Source organism: Eleutherodactylus coqui, chromosome 4 (genome assembly GCF_035609145.1).
Source record: "Eleutherodactylus coqui strain aEleCoq1 chromosome 4, aEleCoq1.hap1, whole genome shotgun sequence".
Lineage (NCBI taxonomy): Eukaryota > Metazoa > Chordata > Amphibia > Anura > Eleutherodactylidae > Eleutherodactylus > Eleutherodactylus coqui.
The window spans coordinates 179,802,192-179,819,816 of record NC_089840.1 but is presented as its reverse complement, the minus strand read 5'-3'; positions in this window follow the sequence as shown (position 1 = coordinate 179,819,816).

Genomic DNA, 17,625 nt, shown 5'->3' with positions numbered 1-17,625 from the left:
CATGAGCAATATAGTGCAGTGCTTCCACTCCTGCCCTCCCATCATGCACTGCTCACAGGATGCTGTAGACTATGGACAGGAGAGGGAGCAGCAAATGAGAACAAGGTGTTAGGCTAATTCCACATGGGTGATCGTGATTTTGCCGTGAGAAAATCGCATCTTTATTCACTGTGATTTGTGAGCGTCAGCAATGCTTTTTTTTTTAGAATAATATCGCATCACTGCCACTCACGATAAAATTGCACAATTTTTTATCGCAAAAATCAATGGGCCTTTGTAATGTTAAAATCTCATCTCAACGTGCGTTTGTAGCGTTGTGATGCGATAAAAAGAAGCCTCCATAGAAATACATGGCAGATGAAAAATAGCGCATCACAGAAAGATGGAGCACGCCACGATTTTTTATTCTCTCAACATCGCATCAGTGAAAACATCACAGATGGGAATAAAACCAACGTAAATCATTAGTTTCATATTCTGCTTTTTACGGACTACTACAGCCCTTATAGACATGTAGATTTTTTTTCATTTTGCCAATATCGCATTCTGAAAGCCATAACTTTTTTATTTTTTTGGCAATGTAGCTGTATGAGGGCAAGACGAGGGCATTTTGTTTGCGCAACAGAAACAATTTGCATTATGTTTAACCTTCTGACTAACTTTTATTAACTTTTTATGAGGCAGATGGAAAAAAACACCATTCTGACAATTTTTTTTTGCATAGTAAATTTTGCACCAGTCCCCATGTGGAATAATTAACATGTGACCTCTATTTTCTGGGTCATTATTTTACAGCAATACCAAATGTCTATTGCTATTTTTAAAATTTTTCTTCTGCTTTTATACAATGAAAACATTTTTTCATAGGAATACAAACTGTTTTGCCATATTCACAGACACATCACTTATTTAGTTTTTGTGTTATTGAAGCTCGTGTGAAAGATTTTTTTTTTCCAAGTCAAGCTGCAAGTCAAATTATTGGTATTATTTTGGGGCATACATGACAATTTTGATCCCGTTTTGTGTTGACATTTTGGAGGTGATATGACCAAAACAGCCATTTTGACATTGTTTTTTATTTATATTTTATTGTGCTCACAGCAAAGCATAAATTAACCTTTATCCTTCTGGTCACTATAATATGATTGTTGCCAACTTTATATAGTTTTTTTTATATCTTTCTGCAATTGCACAATAAAAGCATTTTTCTTTTGCCTTGCCATATGCAGGGCTCGGTCAGATGAGCAATTTTTATTATTTTTTTTAAGCGCATGAATAGCCGCACTAAAAAAAACACGTCACGTGTAGAAAATTCACGTGAATGGGTGTATTTGCACTCGCATGTCCTATCGTTTGCAGGTGCGATTTATTAGCGCTTCTAACAAATGTACATGCGACCACTTTCATTGGAAAGCTTTGGTTCTAATAGAGCTGCTTTTTAAGCGCAGCAATTCATGCACTAAAAAATCGCTTGTCTGACCAAGCCCTCAAGAAGCATTACCTGAGCTGTATGAGGGCTTTTTGTGGGAACAGCTTTACTACTTCTTGGTATAAATTAAGTTGTGGACATGACTTTTTGATCTCATTTTGTTTCCTTTTTTCTTAAATGACGTGGTCAATAATCATTTTGGCATTTTTTTGGCATTCACCATGTGGGATAAATAAAACACTAGCTTTATAATATGGGTTGTAATGACTATTGTGGTATTAATTATGTGTACTTCGTATTGTTTTATTTATTGTACCTAATAAAATGATGCATATGCACAAAATTGTGATTTTTTTTTTATTTCCTATTCTGTATTTTTTTATGTAGCTAAATATTGAATTAATTTTTTTAACTTTCTTTTTTCAAAGTTGTCATATGGGACTTGACCGTGCAATCAGTTAATTGCTTGTATAATAAATACACTGCAATACCTGTGTATTTCAGTACACTATACAGTCACACTGTCAGCCAAGCCTACTAGCAACTACAGATCCAGCTGTTTTAAAATTGAACTTTTGTGGTGTGCTTGTTGTTTTAACATGTATTTTTGCGGTGTGCTTTGTTGTTAACATAATGCACCTATGCAATTTGCATAGTCTGACAGTAAGTATATTTCAATGGCTACACAAATTAACATAACATGTTAAGGCCTCATGCCCATGCACACCCGGATTCCGCATGCGGATTTTTCCACAGTGTAAGACCTGTGTGCCAATGGGGAAATTATTTTTAAATGTTTGCCGGCAATTGTAGATGAGTTTTTTTTGTTTTTTTTCCCTGCGGATGTACATAGATGTACTGAGGATCATCTGTGCAGAAAAAGTCTGGAATGCCACCTCCCAGCCTTTTCCTACCTCCCTATTTGGTTTTATCCTTCAAATTCGCAGTGCAATCGCAATTGTATTTGTGGATGCACTGCGGATCGTCCGCACACATTGACTTCTATTACGCCCATCCACATGGAATCTGTGAAAAAATGGAGCATGCTTCTTTTCCAGGTATGGGATCTGCAAATCAAAAAAAAATCAAACACGCAGGTGTTAAATGAAGTGTGGACTCCCCATGCTTCTTTATGGACACCCCGTGTGGATTATGCAATTCAATTTTGCCCATGGGCATGAAGCCTTAAGTATCATTCAGCATGTTAAATAAACAGATGTAGCACACCAAACTTTTTTATCTTTAGCTAAAGTAAAGACGAAACTCAGGGGCCTTGACTAGGCCTCCAGTTGTTTTAGCTACCTTCAGACACACCACTGATCCATAGACCTGAAAAGTTCCATTTTGATTCATAACTAGAGGTGAGCGAGCACGCTCGGACAAAGCAGTTATTACAGTTATTACTCAGCTATTTAATAGCAATTTAGTGTGCAAATGAAGCATTTAGCTGAATGCAGTTAATAGCCCGAGGGCTCTTATCTGCTTTCAGTTCCTTTGTTCTCCAATGGGAAACAATGCTATCAGCACTACCCGTGGAGAACTCCTGCTAATGCTGAATGATGATTTTTAGGTTGGCCTGAATTTAACGATCAGATAGCAGTGCATAAAAAGGGCCTGATGGCCTCGCGTTTAGACGCAACGATAATCGCCTAAACAATCTATTTTTAATTATTTTTGAGCAATCATCGCTCCGTGTAAATGGGCCTTTAGGGTGGCTTCACACTAGCTTGTTTCAAACATGCTTCTATTAGAACAAATGCATTGTTAGTTCAGCTATTTGATGTGTTTTATCTCAAATACACCCGATGCAGCTCTAAAAGCCATTGATTAGTGGCATCAGGTGTGCTTGAGACAACACCTGATTTGTAAATGTGTCATGTGGGAATCGGTTTAGGGCTCAGATTTTTTAAGTTCATGAATAGCCGTGCTTAAAAAGTCGCTCTATTAGAATCAATGCTTTCCAATGAAAGCTTTTACATGTCCATTTTTTAGAAGCGCTAAAAAGCCACACCTGCAAAAGATAGGACATGCGATTGCAAATACAAATAAGTCATGCCAGGCAAATATAATTTCCTTCTATAACAGAATCAGACTCTGAGATTGACAAGGCAACTGTTAGGTGGATTCAAAACAGGCTGAGTGATCGTACTCAAAGAGTGGTCATAAATGGTTGCACATCCAAGTGGAAGAATGTATCAAGTGGGGTACCATAAGGCTCTGTCCTAGGCCCAGTGCTGTTCAACATTTTTATAAATGATCTGGAGGAGAAAAATGAACGGAAACTGATTAGAGATGAGCGAACGTACTCGTCCGAGCTTGATACTCGTTCGAGTATTAGCATGTTCGAGATGCTCGTTACTCGAGACGAGTACCACGCGATGTTCGAGTTACTTTCACTTTCATCTCTGAGACGTTAGCGCGCTTTTCTGGCCAATAGAAAGACAGGGAAGGCATTACAACTTCCCCCTGCGACGTTCAAGCCCTATACCACCCCCTGCAGTGAGTGGCTGGCGAGATCAGGTGTCACCCGAGTATATAATTCAGCCCCTCCCGCGGCTCGCCACAGATGCATTCTGACAGAGATCAGGGACAGTGCTGCTGGTGCCGGAGCTGCTATAGGGAGAGCGTTAGGAGTTATTTTAGGCTTCAAGAACCCCAACGGTCCTTCTTAGGGCCACAACTAACCGTGTGCAGTAGTGTGGAGGCTGCTTTTTGCAGTGTTGCACTTTTTTTTTTTTTTTGTATATCGGCCGTGCAGAGCATTGCGTCCTGCAGTAATTTTACATTGTCCAGGGCCAGTAGTGGTGAGGCAGGGACAGAAGACATATTTAGTGTATATAGGCAGTGGGCCTTTCCAAAAACATTTGGGAAAAAAAATCTATTTGGGCTGCCTGTGACCGTCCTCTGTGTACTGGGTCTCTGCTGGGGGTAGTTGTCCTAATTCATACACAACCAGCTAAGTGTTACAGCAGGCTTGCGCAAAATTCTTTCCTGCCTCTGTGTTGCCTCTTACATCACCGCTGTATTCCTGTCCACAAGTGTACTGGGTCTCTGCTGGGGGTAGTTGTCCTAATTCATACGCAGCCAGCTAAGTGTTACAGCAGGCTTGCGCAAAATTCTTTCCTGCCTCTGCTGTGCGTTCCTTAAGCGAAGTCAGCCTCCAACCACAGGCCAATAAGCGGCACATTTAATTACAGCGTCCTGTTTCTGCACTACTGGTAATACAGCATGCTGAGGGGTAGGGGTAGGCCTAGAGGACGTGGACGCGGGTGAGGACGCGGAGGCCCAAGTCAGGGTGTGGGCACAGGCCGAGCCAGTGCGGTGGCCAGGGGTAGAGGCAGGGCCAGACCGAATAATCCACCAACTGTTTCCCAAAGCGCCCCCTCGCGCCATGCCACCCTGCAGAGGCCAAGGTGCTCTAAGGTGTGGCAGTTTTTCACAGAGACGTCTGACGACCGACGAACAGTGGTGTGCAACCTTTGTTGCGCCAAGATCAGCTGGGGAGCCACCACCACCAGCATGCGCAGGCAAATGATGGCCAAGCACCCCACAAGGTGGGACGAAGGCCGTTCACCGCCTCCGGTTTGCACCACTGCCTCTCCCCCTGTGCCCCAACCTGCCACTGAGATCCAACCCCCCTCTCAGGACACAGGCACGAGTGCCTACCGGCCTGCACCCACACCCTCACCTGCGCTGTCCTCGGCCCCATCCAGCAATGTCTCTCAGCGCAGCGTCCAGACGTCGCTAGCGCAACTGTTTGAACGCAAGCGCAAGTACGCCGCCACGCACCCGCACGCTCAAGCGTTAAACGTGCACATAGCCAAATTGATCAGCCTGGAGATGCTGCCGTATAGGCTTGTGGAAACGGAGACTTTCAAAAGCATGATGGCGGCGGCAGCCCCGCGCTACTCGGTTCCCAGTCGCCACTACTTTTCCCGATGTGCCGTCCCAGCCCTGCACGACCACGTCTCCCGCAACATTGTACGCGCCCTCACCAACGCGGTTACTGCCAAGGTCCACTTAACAACGGACACGTGGACAAGCACAGGCGGGCAGGGCCACTATATCTCCCTGACGGCACATTGGGTGAATTTAGTGGAGGCTGGGACCGAGTCAGAGCCTGTGACCGCTCACGTCCTACCCACCCCCAGAATTGCGAGCCCCAGCTCGGTGCTGGTATCTGCGGCGGTGTATGCTTCCTCCACTAAACCACCCTCCTCCTCCTCCTCCAACGCAACCTCTGTCTCGCAATCAAGATGTGTCAGCAGCAGCACGTCGCCAGCAGTCGGTGTCGCGCTGCGTGGCAGCACAGCGGTGGGCAAGCGTCAGCAGGCCGTGCTGAAACTACTCAGCTTAGGAGAGAAGAGGCACACGGCCCACGAACTGCTGCAGGGTCTGACAGAGGAGACCGACCGCTGGCTTTCGCCGCTGAGCCTCCAACCGGGCATGGTCGTGTGTGACAACGGCCGTAACCTGGTAAACCTCGGCAGCCTCACGCACGTACCATGCCTGGCCCACGTCTTTAATTTGGTGGTTCAGCGCTTTCTGAAAAGCTACCCACGCTTGTCATACCTGCTCGGAAAGGTGTGCCGGGTCAGCGCACATTTCCGCAACTCCAAGACGGACGCTGCCACCCTGCGGACCCTGCAACATCGGTTTAATCTGCCAGTGCACCGACTGCTGTGCAACGTGCCCACACGGTGGAACTCTACGCTCCACATGTTGGCCAGACTGTATGAGCAGCGTAGAGCTATAGTGGAATACCAACTCCAACATGGGCGGCGTAGTGGGAGTCAGCCTCCTCAATTCTTTACAGAAGAGTGGGCCTGGTTGGTAGACATCTGCCAGGTCCTTGGAAACTTTGAGGAGTCTACCCAGATGGTGAGCGGGGATGCTGCAATCATTAGCGTCACCATTCCTCTGCTATGCCTCTTGAGAAGTTCCCTGCAAAGCATAAAGGCAGATGCTTTGCGCTTGGTAACGGAGGCAGGGGAAGACAGTATGTCGCTGGATAGTCAGAGCACCCTCATGTCTATATCTCAGCGCGTTGAGGAGGAGGGGGAGGAGCATGAGCAGGAGGGGGAAGAGACAGCTTGGCCCACTGCTGAGGGTACCCATGCTGCTTGCCTGTCATCCTTTCAGCTGGAGGAGGAGGAAGAGGATCCTGAAAGTGATCTTCCTAGTGAGGACAGCCATGTGTTGCGTACAGGTACCCTGGCACACATGGCTGACTTCATGTTAGGATGCCTTTCTCGAGACCCTCGCGTTACACGCATTCTGGCCACTACGGATTACTGGGTGTACACACTGCTCGACCCACGGTATAAGGAGAACCTTTCCACTCTCATACCCGAAGAGGAAAGGGGTTCGAGAGTGATGCTATACCACAGGACCCTGGCGGACAAACTGATGGTAACATTCCCATTTGACAGCGCTAGTGGGGAACATTCTCCAAGGCCTTTTCCAGCTTTATGGCTCCCCAGCAAGACTGTGTCACCGCTCCCCAGTCAAGGCTGAGTTGGCGGGAGCACTGTAAAAGGATGGTGAGGGAGTACGTAGCCGATCGCGCGACCGTCCTCTGTGACGCCTCTGCCCCCTACAACTACTGGGTGTCGAAGCTGGACACGTGGCCTGAACTCGCGCTGTATGCCCTGGAGGTGCTTGCTTGTCCTGCGGCTAGCGTCTTGTCAGAGAGGGTGTTTAGTTCGGCTGGGGGAATCATCACGGATAAGCGTACCCGCCTGTCAATCGACAGTGCCGACAGGCTTACACTCATCAAGATGAACAAAGCCTGGATTTCCCCAGACTTCTCTTCTCCACCAGCGGACAGCAGCGATACCTAAGCAATACGTAGGCTGCACCCGCGGATGGAAGCATCGTTCTCTATCACCATCAAAAACGGGGACCTTTTTGCTTCATCAATCTGTGTATTTTATTCATCCTCCTCCTCCTGCTCCTCCTCCTGAAACCTCACGTAATCACGCCGAACGGGCAATTTTTCTTAGGCCCACAAGGCTCAGTCATATAATTTTTGTAAACAATTTTTATACGTTTCAATGCTCATTAAAGTGTTGAAACTTTCACCTGAACCAATTTTTATGTTAACTGGGCTGCCTCCAGACCTAGTTACCAATTAAGCCACATTAACCAAAGCGATTAATGGGTTTCACCTGCCCTCTTGGTTGGGCATGGGCAATTTTTCTGAGGTACATTAGTACTGTTGGTACACCAATTTTTTGGGGCCCTCGCCTACAGTGTAATCCAATTAATTTTTTGCCCACCTTCATTAAAGCTGACGTTACATCAGCTGTGATGGGCAATGCAATGGGATATATTTATGTACCGCCGGTGGCTTCCTGGCACCCACCCATGCTGTCGGTCCACAGGGAGTTGTAACTGCATGGGTCCACTTCTAAAGAACCCCAGTCTGACTGGGGCATGCAGTGTGGGCCGAAGCCCACCTGCATTTAATCGGACGTTACCTCAGCTGTGATGGGCACTGCAATGGGATACATTTATGTACAGCCGGTGGGTTCCAGGGAGCCACCCATGCTGTGTGTGCATACGGAATTCCCATTGCGGAGTTGTACCTGCCTGTGACTATTTATAAAAAAACGACGGTCTGACTGGGGCATGCAGACACCTTGACAGAATGAATAGTGTATGGCACATAGGTTCCCCATTGCTATGCCCACGTGTGCAGCTCCTGATGGCGGTGGCACAGGATTATATTTCTCATTGCTTCTGTACAGCATTGTGGGCTATCGCCCCGCCCCTTTTAAAGAGGGTCGCTGCCTAGCCGTGCCAACCCTCTGCAGTGTGTGCCTGTGGTTCCTCCTCATGGCAGACGCACTTCTAAATAGACATGAGGGTGGTGTGGCATGAGTGCAGCTGAAGGCTGCACAGGGACACTTTGGTGTGCGCTGTGGACACTGGGTCGTGCAGGGGGGGTTGGGCAGCATGTAACGCAGGAGAAGTGGCAGCGGAGTGTCTTGCAGGCAGTGATTGTGCTTTGTTGGAGGTAGTGTGGTGCTTAGCTAAGGTATGCATTGCTAATGAGGGCTTTTCAGAAGTAAAAGTTGTTGGGAGGGGGGGCACTCTTGCCGTTATTGTGGCTTAATTGTGGGACCTGGGAACTTGAGATGCAGCCCCACATGTAGCCCCTCGCCTGCCCTATCAGTTGCTGTGTCGTTCCCATCACTTTCTTGAATTGCCCAGATTTTCACAAATGAAAACCTTAGCGAGCATCGGCGATATACAAAAATGCTCGGGTCACCCATTGACTTCAATGGGGTTCGTTACTCGAAACGAACCCTCGAGCATCGCGATAATTTCGTCCCGAGTAACGTGCACCCGAGCATTTTGGTGCTCGCTCATCTCTAAAACTGATCTGATTTGCCGATGACCCAAAGCTAGGAGAGATAGCTAATACTAGGAAAGAGAGAGAGTATTCAAAAATCTAGAAAAGTTTGAACAGAATGGGAGGAATTGGTCTAAGCAGTAGCACATGTGAAAAAGACTTGGGTATACTAATAGATCATAGACTGAACATGAGTCAGCAATGTGATGCAGCAGCCAAAAAGGCAAACACAATTCTTGGATGTATTAAGAGAAGCATAGAGTCTAGATCACGAGAAGTAATTTTTCCCCTCTACTTTTCCTCCTGCACACTTGTGTTTTTCTTGCACGTTTTTTCACGGGATATTATTGCTTTTTTTCACGTGATTGTCAATGGGACTTTCTAATGTTAAAAATGCATCACACATGAGGTCTGACTAAGGGCTCCTGCACACTTGCGTTTTTCTTGCATGTTTTTTTCATGAGATATTGTTGCGTTTTTTTCACACGATTTTCAATGGGACTATCTAATGTTAAAAAGGCATCTCGAGTTGGTGCTTTGCATTTTTTGTGCAATGCGTTTTTGACATTAGAAAGTTAAAGGATCTTGGAATGTTTAGCTTGCGAAAAAGAAGGCTGAGAGGAGACTTAATAGCTGTCTACAAATATCTGAAGGGCTGTCACAATGCAGAGGGGTCAACCCTATTCTCATTTGCACAAAGAAAGACTAGAAGCAATGGGATAAAACTGAAAGGGAGGTGTGAGGGTATATATATATATTGCCATATGTTCTTTATAATTGTATACCTATATGCAAGTTTTATTCAATTCCAAATGAGAAAAAAAACTTATATGTCGCCTTACCTAAGATATTCCAAGGCTTTGCAAGGCTGAGAGATGTTCTAGAAATTCAGAGATGATACCGAACCAGACATGAAGGACGCGTGTACTTGGCTGTTTTCCCAGAAGCAAGATATCAAGATGTTCCACTATGTACATAATTTTCACTGTCTTAGGCCGGAAATCCGGACTTCCCATATATGGAGAATGCATGCTTGGCCGTTTTCTTAGAATTGAGTGGGTGATTCTTTGCACTGGAGCTAATTGAATACGTGATTTTCTGTACATAAGCCAGAGGCGCCGTAGCAAGATAACGGCTGGTTTCACTGTCTCAGGCCGGAAATCCGGACTGCCCATATATGGTTATGAGCCCATCACCCCTTGCTGGGGATGGGACAAAGGGTATAAGATCTCATGTAATCTGTAATAAAGCTCGGCGAAGCGCAGCCATGCCCCGTGTGAGGAATTATACCAGACCTCCCTGTGTGGTGTCTCTTCTTACCGCCGGCAACGGGGAAAGTGGGGTGGGCCTGATTGGTGCTGTACTTAGAATTTTATTACCCTGACAAATGGCGCAACCAACTAGGGCGACAAAGCCAGAGCCTGCAGCGCAATTCACCCGGATCCACGCCACGGGGAAGCCGTCCTGCTGCAAACCGAGCCTGATCAACTCACAACTCCAGGTAAGGCCAGCATATATTTATGTTGTGTTTTACACTGAGAGTCTTGCAGCAGGACTGACTATCTGTGGTTTGTGACCGGACGGGTTGGGTTAAGAGTTCTACACGGTAACTCGTGTGGGCTCCGGGTTTGCCGTCATGGACCACTGACCGTGATATGCGCACCAATCGGTCACCCAGAAATTAGTCTGTAGTCTATTTGTGCTTTGAAGTTTTAACGTTTTAATAATAGTGGAGATTGTTTTATCTGCAGAAGTTTTTTTTTTTTCTCTTTCTTTTCATTTAGTCTCACAAGAGAAGGGACCCTCAGTTTAGTTCAGTTAGTTGTTAATGGTTTAGCAGAGAGGGATGCATTTTGTGAGACAGGCTTCATAAGAGAAGGGACTCTCGGTCGTTTTGCCTTATATATGGGGCTAACGATTTGATTTCAGAGAGATGCATTTTATGGGGCTGGTTCCATAAGGAGAAGGGACCCTCGGTTGTTTTGCCGGTATATAAGGGGCTGACAATTTGAAAATTAAGAGGGATGCATTCTATGGAGCGTGTTATTATTATTATTGTTGTTGTTGTTCTAATATGCCTAAGACCTTATTAAAGAAGACAGAGCCCCTCAAGGGCTGCCGCCGTGTGGATGAATCTGTAAAATGTAACAAAACTTATGAAAATGTGTGACATCGACCCGCACGGCAGATTACAAAATGGTGTCTGGGAGGAGGTCTTTAGGACCGAGAGGTGCCTTGAAAGATCAAGGTTTTCTAGAAAGTGCTAGAGGAGGAGGAGAGAGAGAGAGACAGTCAGAGAAAGTTAGGTATGTACACATTATTTGTTTAAGAAAGTATCCGTAAGTGAAATGTTGAAAAGTACAGTAAGTGATCAAGAGGGCATCAGGAGAGTGTCTATTGAAGGTTATATTGGCAGTTAGGTAGGGAGAAAGTGCTGAAGGAACAAGCAAGTCGATAAGAAAGTTACAATGCATGTGATTTGTTGGCAAAGAAAGAGGAAAATGTGTATAATACAAGATAGATAATAGATATAGATATATATGTGTGTATATATATATATATATATGTATATACTGTATGTTCAAATAGTTAACTGAGCTTGCTTTTAGGGGAGAAGAGTTTTGTTGACATGTAGCTGCGAGCTTGTGTTTAGTCTTCAAGGTCAAGAGATAACGAAGCGAGAGAAAGAATGCAATAATAACCCTGGATAATATCTCTGCTTGCTGTAAAGGAATGAAGGCTTGAAATGAATTTAATTAATTATACTGTCTTAGTAGGCAGGGAAATATAGCAATTTCTAAGTTATATTCTTACTTATACAGGGGTTGAAAATGAATGTTGCAAGGTCAGGCAATAGTTTAAGCTAAAACAATTCAGTCTGTGTTTCATATTCGCGGAGAGATAACAGTTTGTTTTAAAAAGGTGGGGGCTTTCAGAATTCACTCCAAATTCAGGGTCACAGATTCTAAAATACTTCAGCGTTTAATACAGCATATAATAGCTTCAGTAGATAAGAAATATAGAATATCTCAGTCACTCAGCAAACTTTTTCACATAATTTGTCATAAATAGCGCTCATTCACAATCTCATCTCAATAGAATCATGTACTTTATAACATTAAAAGCACTCACCTCAATGTTTTTCAACTGATGATGTATGTTTGTCAAACTGTTTTTGTCTGTGCATCTGTATGGACTGGTACACCTTCAATAGGGGGTGACGGAGCAGACTTGAGCTCATGGATGGATGAGAGTTAGTGACCCGTGTTCGGGCTCTGGTGAGTGTGTGATGCAGGTAATGACTGGGGATAAAAGTTCCTCCCCATGCTTGGGACTTTGCTTGGTTGAGATGTGGATGCTTGGACTGTTAAGCTGAAATGAGCTGAGAAGACAGACGCAATGTGCCAATATCGAAGGGGTGGAGCTAGATGATGTAATAGTACGTAATGTTTCATCCCTCTTGTCCACAAGGGAGGGGTGAGGAGTTTGAGCAGCTAGTAAAAGTTTTTGTTTTGTTTGTTTTTTCTCCTGTCTCAGATTTGATAAGATATTGCAGGCAGGATCAGACTAATAATGAATTCACTTAAAGGGATCTCACATTTCCAATATTAGTAGATGTTTTATAGGTTATTCTTCCCCGATGTAACTCATGTCTGCTATTGGTGCTAACATCTTACAGGCCTTATTTGCTTCCATCAAATCTTTTTACAATGTTGTACTACCTTAAACCGGGTACTATTGTTCCAATTGAGTACCCTGGTTTAAAGGGGGGGAGGAGAAGGCATAGGTGATCTAGGTATTGCAAGTCAGCCATTTTTAAATTTTTAAATTTTTTTTTTTTTGCAACAAGGTTCTAATCTTTTTCAAATAGAATACCAGCCTGATTGTCTAGCATTGATGCAACAAGAAAATTTAAGTTTTAAAAAAAGTTACTGAAAGCCCTTGTTAATAATGCATATTTTGAGTTGTTTTTTATAGATGGTACCAGGGTGATTGACGACTCCACACTGGATATACAGTGGTTACACAACAAGATGTCCTAAAAGCAGAATGCCTCCGCATGTCGCAGTACAAGAAGCGGATCTAAAAGCACTCGCTGAGGCGTGTAGAGTGGAGGAAGGTAAGACGGCAACCATTTACACTGACTCCCGGTGTGCATTTGGCATAGCTCATGATTACGGTCCAACATGGAAGGCCAGACAGTTTTTTACCACAGCAGGACAGCCAATTAAAAATGGTGCAGCGGTGCAGTCTCATGGAGGCCCTACCTCTACCTGACAAGGTGGAAAGCTCACACCAATTCCTACACCAGAGAAGCAAGAGGCAACGCCATCACAGGCCACACAGCAAAGGCAGCGGCCCTCAAGCCGTGGAAGAAAGAAGAAAAGAAGAATTTGATAATAACTTTGGACTTTGACTACACTTGGACTTTGATATGAACTTGGACTTTGATAAAAATTTTGGACTTTGATAAAAACTTGGACTTTGATAAAAACTTTGAACTTTGATATGCTAATGACTTTACAGTTACAAGCCAGCAAGGAAGAAAAGGAAAAATGGACTAAAAAGGGACGGCGTACGGCAAACAGTCAACAGCACTTGCCCACCATAGTCCCTGTGCCCCATGATGGCCCAGCTGACGCACGAAAAGACGCACCTCTCAAAGCAGTAATGATGTCGACGCTTGAACGAGGACGGGTGGCTCCTTGGTTTTCTGTAGCTGCTGCATCATTTGTCCAATTTTGCATGATCTTTGCCGTAAGCAACAGGGCAGAAGTAAATTTGCCACATCACACTTGCCTAGGCCACTCTACCCATTTCAGGGATTGCAAATTGGCTACACTCAGCTCCTACTTGTTGGGAAGCATGAAAATGTGCTTGTTGTTGTTGATGTCTTTTCAGGTTGGAGGCCTACTCTGTTACCAAAGTAAATAAGCAGGTAATCGCACAGAAGCTCATGAATGAGGTAATCCGCAGATACGGGGTACCGGAAGTGATTGAGTCAAACAAAGGTACAAATGTCACAGGTGAAATAATGCAACACATCATGTCTGTTTTGGGTATATTCCAGGTTTTTCACACACCCTACCATCCACGGAGTAGGGGGAAAGTAGATACAAAAGGCAATAGAGAAAATGGGCAAATTTTGAATTGAGTGTCTCCCATTAGTTTTTCTTTTTCTTAGGAGGATACATGCCACAGTATCAGAGTTTGGGGAATGATTTTCTTGCTAATTTTGTCATAGGCCTCTCCAAGGAATTGTCAATAATGCATTCTGCAGTCTCTGCTTTTCTCCCAGGTCCTACAGATGAGTGTCACAATCTGAACCCAGGTGACAGGGTCTATGTGAAAAAGTTTGAGAGAGAAACCCGGGTTGAATGTCCCTACCAGATGCTGTTCACCACCCAAACTGCAGTCAAGCTCGAAGGAAAGCCCACTTGGATCCACACTTCGCACTGAAAAAACTAATGATCCTGCATATCCTTTACATGCTATAATGTGGTACAATTCCTCTAACACACACCTTTGACTACTGTACACTAGCCCCCTGTTTCAGAACAAATTAATACAATCAAATGTGCAATATGAAGACTACACTGAGGGTGAGAATCCAACACCGCATCGTGCTAAGAGAGAAGTTGCCGCTCCAGGTGGTAACTTTGATCCACATGTATACATAGATGTAATAGGAGTGCCAAGGGGGGTGCCAGATTAATTTAATTCTAGAGATCAGGTTAAAGCAGGTTTTGAATCCTTATTTGCTATTGTCACTGTTAATAATAATGTAGATTGGATGAATTATATCTATTACAATCAGCAGAGGTTTGTAAACTACACCAGGCATGCTTTGCAAGGGTTAGCTGACCAGTTAGGGCCCACTGCATCCATGGCCCTAGAGTGGCCCTGGATATGATTTTAGCAGAAAGAGGTGGGGTATGTAATTTCCTGTATGTGTATTATCCCTTTGATCAAAAAGAGTATGAGTAAGGGACTGGATAATGTGACCAAAATTTCCCTTGTTTGAAAAAGATGAAGAGCCAGTTCCGATAATGCCAACCACGTACGTTACCAGAAGAATGGAGAGATAGACTAGTACTGCGCCGCCCCAGTCTTCTAAGATGGACTGTCAGTGGACTTCCCATTTGCCTAGGGAAAGTGCAGAAGACCTTAGGTTCCGGCGAGGGCACACCCTGTGGGGTGTTAACTCGTACAGATAGAGGGTATGGATGCCCGGAAATAAGCCCAGGGAATCCATGGCCTCCTTCTGAGGTGAGGTAGGGATCCCTCCCTTTTAGGAGTAGGGACTTACGGGCAGTGGAGAAACCCTGGCGCAAGGGAGAGACGACCGAGGAAGAGTGCAAGGTCTGATGCTTGATCTCCATATTAAGTTTTTTAGGGGGGTTTGTGAGGGTATATATATATATTGCCATATGTTCTTTATACTTTTATACCTATATGCAAGTTTTATTCAATTCCAAATGAGAAAAAAAACTTATATGTCGCCTTACATAAGATATTCCAAGGCTTTGCAAGGCTGAGAGATGTTCTAGAAATTCAGAGATGATACCGAACCAGACATGAAGGACGCGTGTACTTGGCCGTTTTCCCAGAAGCAAGATATCAAGATGTTCCACTATGTACATAATTTTCACTGTCTTAGGCCGGAAATCCGGACTTCCCATATATGGAGAATGCATGCTTGGCCGTTTTCTTAGAATTAAGTGGGTGATTCTTTGCACTGGAGTTAATTGAATACGTGATTTTCTGTACATAAGCCAGAGGCGCCGTAGCAAGATAACGGCTGGTTTCACTGTCTCAGGCCGGAAATCCGGACTGCCCATATATGGTTATGAGCCCATCACCCCTTGCTGGGGATGGGACAAAGGGTATAAGATCTCATGTAATCTGTAATAAAGCTCGGCGAAGCGCAGCCATGCCCCGTGTGAGGAATTATACCAGACCTCCCTGTGTGATGTCTCTTCTTACCGCCGGCAACGGGGAAAGTGGGGTGGGCCTGATTGGTGCTGTACTTAGAATTTTATTACCCTGACAGAGGAGACACAAATTAGATATTAGAAAAAACTGTTTGACAGTGAGGGTGATCAATGAGTAGAACAGGTTGCCAGAGAAGGTAGTGAGTTCTCCTTCAATGGAAGTGTTTAAACAAAGGCTGGACAAGTATCGGTCTGGGATGACTTAGTGAGTCCTACACTGAGCAGAGGGTTGGACCTGATGACCTTGGAGGTCCCTTTCAACTCTACCTTTCTATGATTCTACAATACACCCGTTCATGTGATTTTTTAAAATGCGATGTGCGTTGTTTTTTTTAGCACGGCTATTAATGCGCTAAACAATCACTGGACTGACCGAGCTCTCAGGGGGATAAATATTTTTGAGACTGCAAGAGTCATTAAAAATGAGATTTTGTGTTGAACCTGTAGAGCACTTATATAAGTTGTGTTATTTAAATTATTCCTGTTTGATATTTTTTTGCCAAAGGTGGAAAGTTTATCAATTTGGCAAATAAACTTAATTTACAATGGAAAGTACAGAAATGGTGGATACCGGCAATCGCGTTACCGGGGGTGAGGTCCCGCAGCCCTGGATGACAGCTCCATGCTGTCGGCTACCTCCAGTAACTGGCAGCATTGAGCTATCACGTCCTGAGCCTGCAGGGCTTTCATTGTTAGAGGATGCATATTTCTAAGTCCTCTAGGAATTCAGCTCAGCCGGCCAGGACGTAGAATCCCGATGGGGCCGTCACTAAGGGGTTAATAGGTTGTAAGCCTGCATGGTGCACTACATGTATCATGTGGCCTGACACACTGTATTTCATTTTTTGTGCAGGAATAAGCACTAAGCAGCCAACCCCCTCAATATAATGAAGGTGTGTGAGTGGCTGGTCATCAGTGTCCTCACATGTGCTATCTGCTCCTCCATTTGACAGTCTGGCTGTCTGCACATTGAGGGATATGTTATGTTGTTACCTGCCCTCTTGTATCAGTATATCAGTAAGTATATGGCCACTTTCTGTGATTTACAATGGAGGTTGAATAATGTGGATTGCAACTATCATGGAAAGAGCATTAAACCCCATTTACGATGGATAAATGTTATATAATGTAATACTATGTAACCGTGGCTCTGTAATGTTTGTAGTTTTGTCTTTCTGTATCCCCCCTGTCTATGTAAGCGCTGCGGAATATGTTGGCATTATACAAATACAGATTATTATAGATTATTATTATATAATACATGTTATATAGCAAGAAGGGGTTTTATTATTAAAATTATTATTATTAAAGGGGTTGTCCCGCGCCGAAATGGCTTTTTTTTTTTCAATAGGCCCCCCGTTTGGCATGAGACAAACACAAGGGATGGGTTAAAAAAAAAAAAAGTTTAGTACTTACCCGAATCCCCGCTCTGCGGCGACTTCTTACTTATCTTACCAAGATGGCCACCGGGATCTTCACCCACGATGCACCGCGGGTCTTCTCCCATGGTGCACCGTGGGCTCTGTGCGGTCCATTGCCGATTCCAGCCTCCTGATTGGCTGGAATCGGCACACGTGACGGGGCGGAGCTATGCGATGACGCGTAGAAGGGGGCGGAGCCAGAACGTGCTGAGACCGAAGAAAAGGGAGAAGACCCTTCTGCGCAAGCGCGTCTAATCGGGAGATTAGACGCTGAAATTAGACGGCACCATGGAGATGGGGACGCCAGCAACGGAGCAGGTAAGTGAATAACTTCTGTATGGCTCATATTTAATGCACGATGTATATTACAAAGTGCATTAATATGGCCATACAGAAGTGCTTACCCCCACTTGCTTTCTC